Consider the following 15,593-nt stretch of genomic DNA (forward strand, 5'->3'; position numbering starts at 1 on the left):
ACACCTCTACTGGACTGTCTGCAATTCCATAAGCTTGACAGCCACACAAAGTAATAGAAAATACTCCAGTCCACAGGATATATACTTCTAGAGACACCAAGAGTGAAAGGGCTTCATGGGGCCATCACCAAAAGACCCTGTACGCAACTTAGGAAAAGGCTCTATACAGGAACACTTGCAGAGACCTCTCTACCCTTGAGAAGACCTAAATCTCACTAGTTCCTCCCAAGACTGAATCAGTGTTGAATGCACAATTACAGCGATGCTGGATGTAATGCACACAGCAAACACTTCAACCACAAGGAAGCCTTCCAGCAGGCTTTTTGTTTCAAAAATTAGTAAATGTAAAATGGAAGCAGTAAGTTCATTTCTCTTACTCCAGCCAGTTGTTCACAGAGCCTGCCTGCTCCTACAGCTAGCTTCCTTTCCTTCCATTGAAGGCAAAAATCTGGCCGAAGTCTTGGAAAGCATGGTGGGGTTTTTTTTCCTAATATTTGTTTCTCTCATCACCATTTTGCAGCAGGATTCATGGCTCTTTCCTTTACTGAATTGTGCTAGGCCTGGAAAGGGTCCTGGCCTCATCCTCCTTTTTCTGACAAATGCACACAAAACGGATGCAGCTTAGATCAGGCAGAGTTGATGATCTGGTGACACATTGGACAAAAAATCTGAATCACAGGATCAGTGAACTTTAGCATTTGATCCTGCAAGTTAACATGCACCACTAACCACTACTGCCTTATGCATATCAATTCCTTTCTTGCATGCTGATTTTAAGAAAATGCCTAAGGCATTTAAACTGCCCTCCTTTAGGGAAAAAAAGCCTCTGAAAGTGCCAACTTTCCAGATTAAGGCTTGAAATAATTCTCCTTCTGGATGTAAAGACTTCCATGACACCAAAACAATACCATTCTACTTTATTTAGGTTAATACATGCCCAAGAGCCAAGATGGGCTGCATCCAGTCCTAGTCTACTGACCAGGACTAGACCGGGAGACACCAGTTCAAGAAAGCTAATATCCCATAAATATACATAATCTTATGCCAACCAGTCTTTGTTACCAGAAAAGAGCTTACTTCTAGTTCCAGAGTGAAACCCAGGCTTCATTTCTATTTCTAGAATGTGCCTGGTTCACAGTTCAGAGCATCAGCACTTTTTTTAGTAAAGAAAAAATACTGGAGAAGTTTCAAGGCTTCCTATGAGCCACATCCACATGCTCCTGCAGACAGCTGGCATGCAACACTGGACATAGACACCGACTGCCTCTGCTCACAGGTAACACCAACAATATTTATAAAGTCCATCTAATAAGGGTACCTTGCTGCCAAAGCATCAAACCATTTCAACATGCAGGAAGAAAGCAGCAAGGGATTATAGGCAGGAAACAGCAGATTTTGTTCATCTTCTAAGTTCTCATAAAATAGGAGTGTAAAACCAGACTTTAAATCACCAATACTCACTGTCCTTCAACAGGGTCCAAAAATTGAGGAGAAAGGGGAGAGATTTGTTGCAGTAAAAGTTTCAGAGGTTTCAAGAAATAAGTACTTGTTCTTTGTATTGATGTCAGGAAAGAAATGAATGTGGCTCTCTTCAAAAGCGTCCTTTTGGAGGATTCCCTCCGAACTGGGCAAGACAATACTACCTCATTTCCTCTATTGTAAGACAAAAAATCAACAATCCACTAACAGCAACACCCATCACCTCTTGAACTAGAAACAGCAGACGGAGGAAAAGCTATATTTTTTACCTTCAACTAAGCTGTGAAATTCTCTCATGTGTTTAAAGGAATGGCAATACTCTGATGTTTGATCAAAGCTTCAATAATGGGACTAGAACTTTGGACAAAAACGAGGAGAGAGAAAAAGCTAACTACGAGCATTGCCAACAAAAATCCTGTCACCAAGTACTAACCTTAAGCAACATCATTCATTGGAAGGAACACAAGCTCCTGTTCAATAAATCCCTTCAAATCATTTTATTAGGCATTATTTTAAATAACCCAACACCCACCCAGCCCAAAGTGGATGGGTACGCATATATACATTTATAAAGTCAAATTCTAACCATGCTAGTAGAGAATCAATCTCAGCTATGGTCAACTTAATATCTTAGGGTTTTGAAGGAGGACAAAATCTTAGGACAGACTTAGTTGCTCTCCAAGGGGAATTCTTACTACAGCACTCAGTGCAGACATAAAAGCACCTGCGGTGGCTTACGGTTATACCTAAGAAACAGGTCAAGAGCCCAAGAGTGACTTGTCATGTTCAGAACCAACAGGAAGATCTCAGATCTTTGAGCTCCTTCAGTGCTACTGATGAGCTTCCTGACACACCACCCAGAACATCCAACTGGTGCTTCCAGCCCTAGATGATGCAACTTCAGCAAAATAGGGGGCAGGGGCAGTCACTCTAGGACATCCAAATTCCCCCCACGATCCTGCCTACAGGCCCAAATCATGCCATAGGAAGCTGGTGTACCTTTCTGCTGGTGAGATCTCTGGGGGACAAAGGAAAGGGGGCGAGCAGAAATCACCAAAACAGAGCATGACAGCAACTTGTTTGCTAGCCTGACCATCTTCTCAGTCTTTCCTCTGGGAATGCTGACTGGGGAGACAGGACAGGAGAATGGCAACTCTGCTGCTCTAACTGCAGTTGAACGCTGTTCAGAGGAGTGAGGGAGATAAGCTGCAGGAAGAGTTGCCCATCTTCAGGAGAGAAATTCTGTCAGCCTGAATTTAAGTTTGCTGCAAAAGGGAACGCTCCCATAACTAGCTAGAGGCGTGGGCAAAGTCTTAACTAGAAAAGCCTGACTAACTTCTGCCATTATATCTGCAGAGCATGAGGCAGAAAAATCAGAAAGACAATTTACAAAGTCACTTAAACCTAAACCATGAAGGGGATTAGGAGAAAGGCAGAGGTATGAAGTCCAGAAAGCCTCATGGACAAGACTCACATCTCTAGATCCATCTCCACAGGGACCTAGACTATTTCTCAACTCCTACAGAACAGGATTGAAGGCCAGCGACTGAAATTAAACCCCAACCAGACTGAGCTGAACTCATTCCATAGATATGTTAGGAGCTACAGTTTCTAAGGCTGTTTACAGTATATGATCAGCACTAATGTAGATATTTAAAGAGTATCATGTATGCAAGTACCTAATTAACTCGAGTCTTGTCTGAAGCAGAAATGAAGCTGTCTAAAAGGCAGGTGTAAGAGGTGGATCAGAGAGAGATGCCCCAAGGGCTGACTACTCAGCAAGAGATGAGATACAGGATTCCATTTTGCTGCGGCCTGAGAATGCGAAACTTTGACATTCAGCAGATACTTTACTCTGTGAACAAGTAAACCACTACAAACCAGTTGTTCTACTCACTCCAAGTATCACAGGGTCTTAGAGAGCTTCAGGATTTTTACAGGTTACCAGATGTAGCAGTACCCATCCAGCCTTTGGAAGCTGTTCGGAAACACCACAGCTGTAAGTGATTCAGGAAACAGTCAGCCATTTGGGGTTTTTTTTGTGTGTGTGCGTCCCCTTGCTACTTCCTCAGTAGCAGGCAGCCATCACCCATGTCAGGAGACATCAAGTGACCTGAAGTAACTGGGGTATGAATTAACAACACTGTGGCTCTAGGAAGAGATCCTTCAAGAATCGAAAGTCTTATTTCCGTATTCTTCTACAGAGCAGATGAGCACATGCGCATCCTCCCAATAATCACTCTTTCTTTCAAGGCCAGACTGGTATACTCATAACCTTCCCGATAGGAAATGGGTAGTTCTTTAATGCCCCCGCCTCTGTAACGTCGCACAGGTATTAAAACTTTAACAGCAAAGCAACTTCCACCGCTATGGTAATTATTATGCTAGAGATCAGCCAGTGAAAACATGAAAGTGTTCAGTATGCCTTCCCCCCACAGAAGGGAAGCTGTGCATGCAGCCCTAACGCAGGTGTCTTCTGACATATCCATTTCCCAAGTTCACTCCAACGCTCTCTAGACTCACCTGATAAGTCTTCTGAGTGAAGACCCATGTCTTCAAGGAGCACAACAGCATTAGAGAAAAACTGGAGAATGCCTTATCTGCATTTTTACCTGCTGCAGTCAGAAGCTTTCATTATTTCTTTCCCTGCTTCTAGCTCCCTCTCCTTAGTCAGTGCACAAAGATGGACCAACGCTACAGCCTGAACAGTGTTCTTGATCTGCCAAGCTCACCACGTACAGGGAGAGAAGCATTACAGGTAGGGTAACAGAAGCTCAGAGATTAAGCAAGTTGCCCAGCATGACAAAAAGAGGGAGTTGGAGCTCTACTCTCAACTTCTGACCAGGTCTGTAAAACAGGTAGAAGCACAGCTCCCCTTCCCCAGCGTTACGGTGCGCCCCCACAAGGCATCACATCTTTTGTTAGCCCAGGGACCTCTGATAAAGGCTGGCAGAGAAACGCTGATCACCACCGCCTGGGCAGGAAGTCAGCTTTTTGGCTAATGCATGTTTTGTGGGAAAGACCAGCTGCCACCCACTCTGGCTACATCTGTAGAGCTTTTGGCAGGCATTCACAGTGCAACCATGGGCATGGTACACCCTGCTGCCTGCCTAGTTCCTATGGATCTCACGTGTAGACAGCAGGCACCTGCAAAAAGCCAGAGGCCAGCCTGTCCCAGCCGTCCTGGCAGCCTGCTATGCTGCCAGCGCCAGATTAGTGACGTACCTGAGCCAGCATGCACGCTCCAGGACATGGGCCCCCTATGACCCTGGCTACCAACCACAATTTTCAGAAGTACTGCTCCGGCTTCAGGAAAGCAGGCTGGTTAACTCACATGCAGAGGGTCACAGTAGGATACTAAAGAGCCACCAACTAGTGTCAAAAAGGATGACCTGTCCAAACGCCCCAAGTACTGGACCTAACCTAGCACCTAAACCTTACTTCATCAGTAGCGATCTCACTACAGCCATTTTCCTGCTGAGAAATACCAGGTTCTCAGCAGGTCGCAGTTTCCCAGGAAATACATCTCCTCCTCTGACGTAAAATCCCCAGATTTCACCTATCTCCATACTCTGAGTTTTCCCTCCTTTCTGCAGCACAAGTTTTGCAGAACATGGAGCTCTCATGCCTCAGCTCAGCAAACAGACTTGTTTAAAGGGTAAACAGCCTCAGCAACTTTGCTGGAACAGGGCCCAGCACTCCAAAACCTCCATGGTCAAAGGCTTTAGGATTTAAAAAAAAAAAAAAAAAAAAAAAAGAAAATTACACGGAAGACTAGATACTCAAACAGGAATAGGAGAGGAATTGCTTGTCTTTCAAGTAATGGCTGGTTCAGTAATATGCCAGCAGCATTACTAACCGCTATTGAAGTAGGTCTCACAGGTCTCAGTCAAGTTCAGACCCTTCCTAATAGGGGAAGGGCAATGTATGCAATAAAGTGTAATAGAAGAAGCTTCTTAGTCCACTGCATTGGCCAGACTTGCCAAAAAACATTGCAAGAGACCGCCATGGTACCCATGACAGCAATGGGTGACAGGCCAAGAACGGCTGAAGAGCTGGTGCCAACCCCAGAGAGAAAAACTAAAAGGAACAATGTCGTCTTGCAAGCCTGTGTAAGAAGCAGAAAGCCAATCTTTCCTCCTCCCGCTCCCCGCCCGGAGGGGGCACTCCGCCGGCACCCTCCGGCCGCCCAGAGCATCCCCAGCAGCCGGCACCCTCCCGAGGCCTGCGCTCCCGTCCTCCCCGCAGGCGCGCCAGGGCGCCCTCCGGGGCTCCGCTTGCCCGGAACAGCTCCGAAGCCGCCCATTCCTCTCTTTTCTTAACTGAAAAAAAGAAAGCAAAAGCCCACCCGTGTAGTACAACCGCGTTCACCCACCCGCTCGCAGCCCTCCATCCGTCCCCGCCGCCCGAGGCCGCAGCGGGACGAGCCCGAGGCAGCCCCCCACGCCCCCGCCACGCATCGTTTAACGACCGTTTAACGGCCGCCCCCGCTGAGGCGAAGGGCGCCGCAGCCCACCCCACGCGGCCCCGCCGGCCGGGGGGGGGGAGGGGGGAGGGCGCGGCCACCCCCAGCTCTCCTCCCCCACCCCACGCCCGCGGATGATGCAACGGGCGGCGAGGGGGATGCAGCCGCCCGCGGTGCCACGGTGCCACCGCGCCACCGCTCCCCCACCCCCCGCTACGGCCGCCGCCTCACCCACGCGAGCCGGGCGCTCCCCAGGACACCACCGCCGCCGCCCACCCGCGCTGCGGCGCGGCACACGGGCGAGGGGGGAGGGAGAGGCGCAGCAGCAGCCGGCCGGGCGCGGGGGTTAAGAAGAGCCCGCGAGTCCCGCGGCCCCGCCCCGCCTGGCGCCGGCCCCGCCCACCGCCCTCCGAGGGGAGGGAGCGGGAGCGCGCGCGGCGACTGGCCGCCACGGGGGCGTTGGCGAGTCAGAGACGGCCAATGGGGAGGCGGCGCGCGGCCGCGGGGCCCTGCCGCCTGCAGCCGTGTGGCGGCCGGGCCGGGCCGCGGGGCGCCCGGCGCGGCGCTGCCCGGCCCCACGCCGGAGCTCTGAGGGGAAACCGGGGGCAAAAGGCCCGGGTTTCTCCAAATGGCCTTCGCGGAGCCCGGGGCGAGGTCTCTGCCGGCGCCGGGGGCGCGGGCCGGAGGGGGCGTGCCCGGGCCCCGGCCTTCGAAGGCGACATTTAGTCGCGCGCCTGTAGGCACCGGAGGAACGGGCGGCGTTGTAACTCCCGAGCACCGCAAGCCTTACTGGTTACCTGCCTAATTTGGAAAAAAACCCCGAAACCCCCGCATCAGAGGGGGCTGCCGTGAGGGGGGTTTCACGGCTGGGTCTGCAGCCAGACAGCGTTCCCCCCATGGAACCCCCCTGAAAAGGCCTCAGGGCTGCGCTGCGTCAGGGCACCCGGCCGCCCACCGCCAGCGTTGCGGGCCCCGTCTCGGCTTGCCCGGATCGGCATCAAGGGAGAGGGAGGGCCGAGGCATCCCTGGGGCTCATGTCAAAGCCTGGAAATACCCAGCCCGTGGGCAGGGAAGAGCTGGTGAATCCCCCCCGGCTGGGAGATGCAGGCTGGAAATGGTGCTGCAGGAAGTAAGTGCAAGTGTCCTGCTGAAACAAACCCACACCGGTCATTTTGCTAGCGGTAGTTATGCCACAAACCAGGAAATGGGTTTATCCCAAAAGGTGCCCGGCCCTAAACACGTCTCTGGAAAACACCTAAACGCTTTCTCTGTTTTAAGCTCCCGTGTTGCCTACAATTTGGCACCCCTCTGCTGGTGCGCTTGCCGGCACAGAGGCAGGCTGCACGCTGCTCGTGAAGAAGGAGCAGCCCTCTCGAGCCTCACGGGGGGCTGTGTCCTGGCCGAATTGGCTTCATCTCTGTGAGTCCTTGCGGCACCAATGCAATGGATAGTTATTACGCTCTGATGTAATTATTACACTTCTGATGGTGTCTGAGAATGTGATAATGAGGTATTCGCCTGGGGAGTCGTTCACTGTCACAATGGCTGCATCTGCATTGTTGTGAATGGAGCTTTATGATGTATAACACAGAGTGCAGGTGAATTTAAGATACTCGGTGCAAATTGTCTCAGAGTAATTCTTGACTACCACAAGGTGCTCCAGATTATGCAGAAAGTTAAAAAACAAAACAGAAATCCTTGCATGAAAGCATGGGATACCGAAAAGGCTTACCAGAGTGAAATGTCTCGAGAACGTGGCTTGTTGCTGTAGAAAGTCCAAGCAGCAATTTCTTCTCTATAAAAAATACCAACAAAGAGAAAAGCAATTCAGGGTAGCTGTATTTCAGAACATGATTCACCCTGAAGAGTTCCACGTGCTTCAGGTAGTCAAAGGAGTGGAGACAACTGTATGTCTCCACCTGAACATATAGATACCACATAGTATAGCTATTTGGGGAGTATTGCATGCTGTATAAAAATAAAAAGTAAGGAACAGGATGTTTTAATCAAGTGGTAAAAATGACAGAGGAGACTTTACAACTGGATGTGACTGGTCTGAAGCTGAATAGGCAGTCTTAGGGTCACAGAGAGTCGAGGATCTCTCTGGTAAGAAAATGGACCGTGACTAGAATGTGGGGTGAAATTTATGAAAAAACAGGAAAAACACTGAGCAATTAAAAACAAATCAAGAGAAGAGCCAGGTACTTTATATCAGCCTTAAATAAACAGCAACACTGAGGCAGCTGTTTCATTACATATGCTAAAAATCCACATTCAAATTACACAGAAAAATCTACATTGATGACAAATTACATTGCTTTTTCCCTGCCCCTTTCTGGATCAAAGTAGATGTAAACCTACTTTTAATTCCACGTTGTTATTCTCATTTTCCTAAAGAAAGATTTACTAGAAAATACTGCTGTTAAACAGGACAATTATTTACTTTAAATTGCAATTTGCCTAGCTAGTTATGTCTGAAATATACAGGTAAAGTGAGGTTTGCACAAGTAACCATTAGCCCCACTGGAAAAACATCAATTAGAAAAGCATGTGGAATCAGATTCTAGCTTGCATTTGGTGCAGGTAAATTACAGAATAGCACAAGAGGAATGTAGAGTGTGAAAACAGTGACGTTAAGAACGCCTGGTCCTTGAAACGGGTATCAGAAAAACCGTGAGACACCAGGGCATACATGAGGCCCAGCCGCAAAGTGCAGCGAAGCAAAAATCCATGAATATTTGGAACAGAATGGGTGCAAGCGTTTGAAAACTGCAGTTGTACCCACAGAGGGTACCCAAGGAAGGATAACCATACCTTTTATGCCTTTCGGGAGGGACGGAGGGAAGAGGCACTGAGTCAGCTGTTCTGTCTGAAAAAGTGCCAGCCTCACAGCAACCACTGCAACTTCAGGCAGATGGGCATCGAGATATGAAATCGGCAGCACAGATGGATTTGCCAGACCTTGTAAAATGTAACACAGATACCTCAGAGGAGACTGGTAAGACCAAGTGACAGAGCTAGGCGTGTTGGAAACTATCTGAACATAATGTGTGAGGCTAATGAGAGGTATTTGTAATCGCACCACAGCTCTGCACTCAAAATTTGACCTCCTTCACCGTGGCAGCAGCCAGGTGAAGGTAAACTGGCAACATTTACAGGACAATGTGAGTTTTGACTTAAAAAAACCCCAAACCTTAAAACATATCCACAGCAACACCTGCCCACACTGTGCCATTGGCATTAGTGACATTAAAATCAGTCATGGTGGCTAGGAATGAGTACACAAAGCTTTTCTCTACCCCACTGCCTGCTAATTAGACCATTTTGACTGAGCCCAATCAGCGGGACGCTTAGATTAATCTTCAACCCAGTCTTGCAAATAACTCCCATAAATCAGCAGGCCACTACCAATTTCGTAAGTGGAGCCACTTAAGCCATTTCCTGAGATCTGACAATGCTTAGGATTATTTTTCTCCCAAGACACAAGAGGAGTTGCAGTGAGGGTTGGTATATAATCAAAATTATGATTTGATCAGCTTAGTGGTGATGTGACACCGACTGGAATATTAACATAGAAATAAACAGCTTGTTTAGGAACGGCAAGGAGAGAATGTCGTTTCTTGTATCAGTGATGAGTGGACATGCTGAAGACTGAAAGGTCGAGGAGAGAGATCCCTTGGACATCTGCAATCAGTGATCAAAAGGAGGGGGGGAAAAAGGTAAATGCTGTTGCGGTAGGATCACTGAAGGGGGAAGATCAGGTGGAGGAGGCTTTTTGTGAGTAATTAATGCAGTCACCCAAAGAACCAATGGTGCTTTGGTGGTACCCAGAGCCCTTTTGGGAAGGGAGATCACAAGGTTATCACACAAGCTCATGGAAATGTTTTTATACAAAGGGAGGAAAAAGCAGCCCAAGAAGAGCCACTCCCATATTTTAACTGCATGGGAGAGGCCGCAAACAATTTGGAGGACAGAATCATAGTTCAAAATGATCTGTGACAGACAAGAGAAATGAGATGAGAAAGTAAAATAGGAAGTTGGCTGATAAGGACAAATGCAAAATTTTACAGCCAGGCAGGAGCAATCAACTGCTCGAGTAACCACTATCTGGACAGCAATTGTGTAGAGTGGAAGGTATGACTGTAATGCCATGCAAACTCAATGTGAGTCAACAAGGCCCTGCTGTTGTGAAAAAAGCAAACGTCATACAGGGTTATGCAAACAGGAATACAGCCTGCAGGACACATGGCACTCTCAGCACTGGTGCACTTTGTTTAGGTACCACGTCCCATCTGGAATACTGCATTTCAAAAAAGATATGTCCCATGTGGGACACGGCCTGAGGAGCACAACAAGAAGGTGTAGAGAGAAACATGGCCCAGGAGTAAAGGCTGAAAGAAGTAAGAGTTGTTCAGAGAAGAGAAAACTGAAAAAAGGCAGAACTGCCTTCATTTAGCTAAAGGGCAATGAGGAAAGGGATAAACCATTTCTCATGTTCCTTCAGAGTGAGAGAAAGTGGAAAAGGTCAAAGTTACAGCAACGAGGATTTAAGCGGAACATCAGAACCACAGCATTGCTCAGGCTGGAAGGGACCTCAGGATGCCTGCAGTCCAGCCTCCTGCTCAAAGCAGGGTCCGCCTGGAGATCAACCGAGGTTGCTCAGGCCTTGTCCAGTCAGGTCCTGAAGGCCTCCCAGGAGAGAGACTGCACAGCCAGCCCAGTGCCTGACTATCCTCGTAGGGAAAATGTTTTCCTTACACCCAGCCGGAACCTCCCCTCTTTCAATTTATGACTTCAGTAAAGATCCTGACTTTACCTCTTGCTGACCTCCCTGTAGGCACAGGGAGGTGGCTGTTAGGTTCCCCCACAGCCATCCCTCCCCCAGGCTAAGCAAGCCCTACTCACCTGGCCTGTCCTCCAGCCCCTGACTGTCTTGGAGGCCCTCTCCCCTGCCCCAAACTCACTTCAACTTGCTGATGTCTTTTCCACACTGGGGGCCCAAAGTGACAGACAGCATTGGATGTTGACTAATGGGTGCTGAGTAGGGGGGGATAATCACTTCCCTCAGTCTGTTGGCTGTCCCTGTTCATCCCACCAAGGGTGCAGTTGGCCCTCTTTGCTCCCAGGACACACTGTGGCCTCACGTCCAGCTTGCTGCCCACAATGACCCTCAGGGCCTTTCCTGCAGAGCCGCTCCCCTGCCAAGCAGTCCCCAGCCTGTGCCCTGCCAGGGGTTGGTCCACGCAAGGGGTAGGACTTTGTCCTTGCTGAATTTCATGAGGTTCCTACTGGCCCATCGCTCCAGCCTGTCCAGGTCCTTGTGGATGACTGCCTTGCCCTCTCATGTGTCAGGTGCAGAACCCCAATTTGGTGTCATCCACAAACCCGATGAGGATGCACTCATTTTCTCCTCTAAGTCACTGACAAAAATATTAAAACAGGACAGATACCAGCACAGACCCATAGGGAACTTGTAACTGGTCTCCAGGGAGGGTATGAACCATTAATCATTGGCCTCTAAGCCCCATGACCCAGCCAGTTTTTCTCCCATCTGGCAAGTCACCTATGCAGTCTGTCATAACCCAGCTTGGATACCCGGGTGGAGTGACAGACTCTGTCAGAAACCTTGTTCAAATCATCTACAAGTAATATAAGGACAACAATCTGCTGCTCCCTCTTCACCTACAGATCTATTCCCTTTGCTGAAGATGGTCTTTCTGTAAAGTGTTACAGCTGCCACCACGTGTGTGAGAATCACAGAGCTGTCCAAAAGACCAAAGGCTTGCCTCCTTGGAGGCTGAGCAAGAAGGGCAATTAGACGTCTCTTTGTTGTGGTTAACACAGTCACATGAAAGGGCCAAAAATCATGAGTCAAACCCCTCCAGAATGAAAAGACTAGCCCGGACATTAATGAGGCTATTACTTGGTCAGATTTTGGCCTGCCTTAGACTTTGGAATTTCCCTTGCCCATCCCCAGTCCAGCAATGCAACAATTAATGTTGCATGCAATCCCAAAGTCAGTAAAGCTGTCTGCTCACTTTCCACTTGTGCTTTGTCCAGAAATCAGCTCTTCATGTCCTGCCTCGGAGTCCCTTTATCAAGTCTCTTCCTCCTGCAGCTCCAGGACTTTTTTTCTCCACCAACACAAGAGAAAGCAGAGAAGAAGTGTCCTCCGTGTTCACTAGAGAGGAAGGAGGAAGGAAGAGGAAATGATGGAAGATGCAGGACTGTTTTGATCCGTGAAGCTCCCTCTCATCTTTCTCTTAGACACAAGCAGTATTAGCTCTCAAGGGAAGCGGGTGGGTAGAAAAGGGAGGAGCGGTCGCTCCCCCTGGCTCTTCCTGCAGCTCTGAGGCCCAGGAGGCAGGCTGGTGCACAGGCTGCAGTGGGAGCTGCTCCCTCCCTCCCTCCCTCCGCCTGGCTGGAATCCCAGACAGCTCCAGGAAGAAAGTGAGAACGATCTGAAACATGGCCAATATTCAGTTGCATAGGTAGCAAGACTTGAAATCAAGCCAGGTGCTGGCAAAAGCACAGCAGGCCTAAGCCTGGTAGACAAAAGGCTTTTCTGTGAAAAACAGAGGCAGGGAGACCGGCTTGATTGCTATCTGCTGCCTTTCTCCCCACTTCGTTTTGCGGCTCACTGAATCCAGAGCAGAAACAATTTCTTTTTCTTCCTCCAGACCTAACTAAAAGAGCAGCTTTGGAAACAGAGCTGGAAGTGGTCTACAGCACACCGATTTCACAGTGCTCAGGAAAATAGCACTGCATACTTTCGTCAAAAATGCATGGGTTTGTCCCAAGGGAATACCTGAATCATATTAATTTTCTCTTCCTAGCGGGAACAGCTGGCAGAGCTCTGAATGTTTTTAAGATACTTGGACCAAAGGGGCAACCATACTCACACAAGCTGCTACAGGGCTCCAGCTCACCCGAGAAGTTGCTGTCCCCAGCATCCCACCGCTTCATCAGAAGTCATCACCTTTCTGCTCTGCTGATGTACGAATGCATGTAACTTGCCTTTGGTCCTGTCAAAACGGTCTAGTTAGAAAGCAAACACCAAAACTGAAATTATGAAAAAGCACCAAACCCGAGGATTATCGGAGCACTGCTAAGAAGTAGGCATTTGCGTCTTAACAGTTCGAGATAAGCACAGCCTTCCCCCTCCCACTTCGCATATGTTGAAATGAAGCCACTGGCTACCAGAGCTGGTCTGTTGGCAGCAGATCTGGTTTGTTAGCTTCCACCATTCAACCCGATTCCACATATCCAATTTACAGCTGAAACTTTAGACGAACTGAATTAACACCTTTTTTGGCAGTAACCTCCAGCAGGAAAACGAGGACCTTCTAAAGTGTTTCTGCCGCTGCTGCGGAAATACTACAGGACTGCGGCATAGGATAGCAGTGTCCTTGCACTAGCGGTTCCTCTTGCTGGAGGTTACAATGTTGTAAGAAATAAAACATGACGTGCATTAACAGGTGATTAGACGTTTATGACTGATGAGCACCTTGCTGACAAGGAAGGATTGTCCACATAGTTCGGCAGACGTGCTCCCATTTCCATACGTGTGGGTTTAACAAAGTGAATATTGCAAAAAGAAAAATAACTTGGAGACATTTGTAAAAAAGGTAACATTGGCTAATTGGATGAATTCAGAAATACTTGTGCATAGTTTTAGAATGCATCACATATCAATTCAACATGAAGATATATTGATTTATTCTACAGGCATTTGGCTGCAATTTTGATTTTTTCAAAATTGAAATTCATGCACTCCAAGGTCAAATTGTGCTCTACGGTAATACAGCTCAGCTTCATCCTTGCAATAAATGGCAAACACAGCTACAAATATTCTCTTCTATGACAGCCTTACCTATTAGGCATTACTTCCTTACAAGCTGAAGCGAGTGCACACCAACTCAGTTCCATTTTTTAGCTCTGACTTCTCCTGAACGGGACTGTTTTTTTGGGGCAGTCAGTGCAGCAGCATCAGCAGTTACAAGCGTTTGGAGAATGGCGTGATTAACACCTTCCCCAACTGCTATGAAAGCAGTTTCATTTCTAATATATTAAAGACAGTATATTCAGTTTAAGGTGCTGTTGTGGAACAGCAGCAATGGGCACAGCCGTTAACACCCAAAGTTTTGCAGCTGGAGCGATGCAACACTAGAAGAATCATCTTTAAAAAGCCATGACCCCTCTCAGTTACTCGTTTCTTCAATTAAACATGCTCCTTCTGTCAAAAATGAGCCTTCTTGTTCTCTACAGACCACCACAACAGAAACTTGCAGGATCTCTCAACCTGAACCCTTACTAATTTAAAACCAAAAAAAACCCCCAACTCCCAACCCCAAGTCGCACTCTTTTGATACTTCAACTTTACCAAGTAAATACGGAGGGGTTGGGTTTTTGGGTTTTTTAGTTGAAGACATGCTCCACCAGCTCAAAAAAACCAGAAGGCAGAGAATCACTCAAAAAATAGCTCAGGACAAGAGCTAAGAATTTGAAACTTGTAGTCTATGTCCTCATTAGTCATTTAAAGAGCAGCATCCCATCTAAAGGAAAGGGATAATTTTTGTCAGATTCTTATAAAAAAAGGCTTTATTTTGAACAAGTTTTCTCCATTTGGTTTTACAATCTCAACATACATCATATTCATGGACAAGCAGCATTTTCACAGAATAAGAGCCAAATACAGAGAAGAGGAAGCCACTTGGGATTAACAGTTTCAACCTAATTGACTCAGACTTCAGAAAATACTGTATGCTGTCACTTATTTGAGGTAAAGGAATTCCATAAATTAAAATCCACTGTTTAACAGAAGAGTCAACAAGGAAATATTTGTGAGAAGTAGGTACCTTTGGGAAGGAGGGGAAAAAAAAATTACCCTAAGACATTGTGAGCAACAATAGAAGGGGGAGGTCGGATTTCCACTTAGTTTGTATTGGTAAACCAATACAGTTTGGACTACCGTGTATAAGTGTTTAACCAAATTTGTGCAGTTTAAATTTCAAGTTTGATGAATTTTACTGGTAGTATAATCTTAAAAGGTGATCCTAACTGAAGATATGTCATAAGCTTAGTTTATATGCTGAATGCTGTCACTAGGGAATCATTACACAATCAGGTAATGATCAATGCGCGAGTTTTTTCCTTCCGCATATCCAGTAAAATCCATTGCTTTCAGTGCCTGTTACGACATAGTCCAGTTACATGGTTAATTTTTGGGTAGCTGTGCAATCAGACCATAAAATGATGCATTTGGTGGAATTCAGGAGTGCTTTCTTAAGAAAAATTGTACTGGGGGGAGATGGAGAAATCAACCTTCTGCTATCTGTTCATGCAAAAACATACCTGCAGTTTAACAGGGTTTAGATAAACAGATGAAAGGTGTTAATAGGGACATATTAATACTAGTTTAAAATTAACCCTTTATGGAGCAAATCAGCTTGTGTCATTAATCTGTGAAAAAAGATCTTAAACCTTTTTCAATACTACCCACGTTATACTAGATACCGTTTTAAAAAAACAGAAAGACTATTCTCACCTTTTTGAGCTTGAGATTTAAATTAGCTCACTAATCATCCTAAATCTCACTGAAGAGGAAGTGGAACTAGATTAATATCCTGTAAACCGCAAGAACTAAATT

At 47.2% G+C, this 15,593-nt stretch overlaps 1 protein-coding gene across 7 annotated transcripts in view; it reads right to left on the reverse strand.

Annotated features, from left to right (window-relative positions):
• Positions 1 to 7,727, reverse strand: part of LOC143168322 (cystathionine beta-synthase-like protein) — a 31,910-nt gene extending 24,183 nt beyond the window's left edge. For 3 of the 7 annotated variants that reach the window (XM_076354677.1, XM_076354668.1, XM_076354687.1), the window contains exon 1: positions 6,176 to 6,268. The gene's annotated coding sequence lies outside the window, so the exon portion shown is untranslated. Of the gene's footprint in view, positions 1 to 6,175; positions 6,270 to 7,676 lie in introns of those variants that run through there. The other 4 variants (XM_076354649.1, XM_076354704.1, XM_076354658.1 and 1 more) reach the window with 3 other exon arrangements.
• Positions 7,728 to 15,593: the final 7,866 nt, after the last annotated feature.

The sequence above is a fragment of the Aptenodytes patagonicus genome, chromosome 1 (assembly GCF_965638725.1).
Source record: "Aptenodytes patagonicus chromosome 1, bAptPat1.pri.cur, whole genome shotgun sequence".
Lineage (NCBI taxonomy): Eukaryota > Metazoa > Chordata > Aves > Sphenisciformes > Spheniscidae > Aptenodytes > Aptenodytes patagonicus.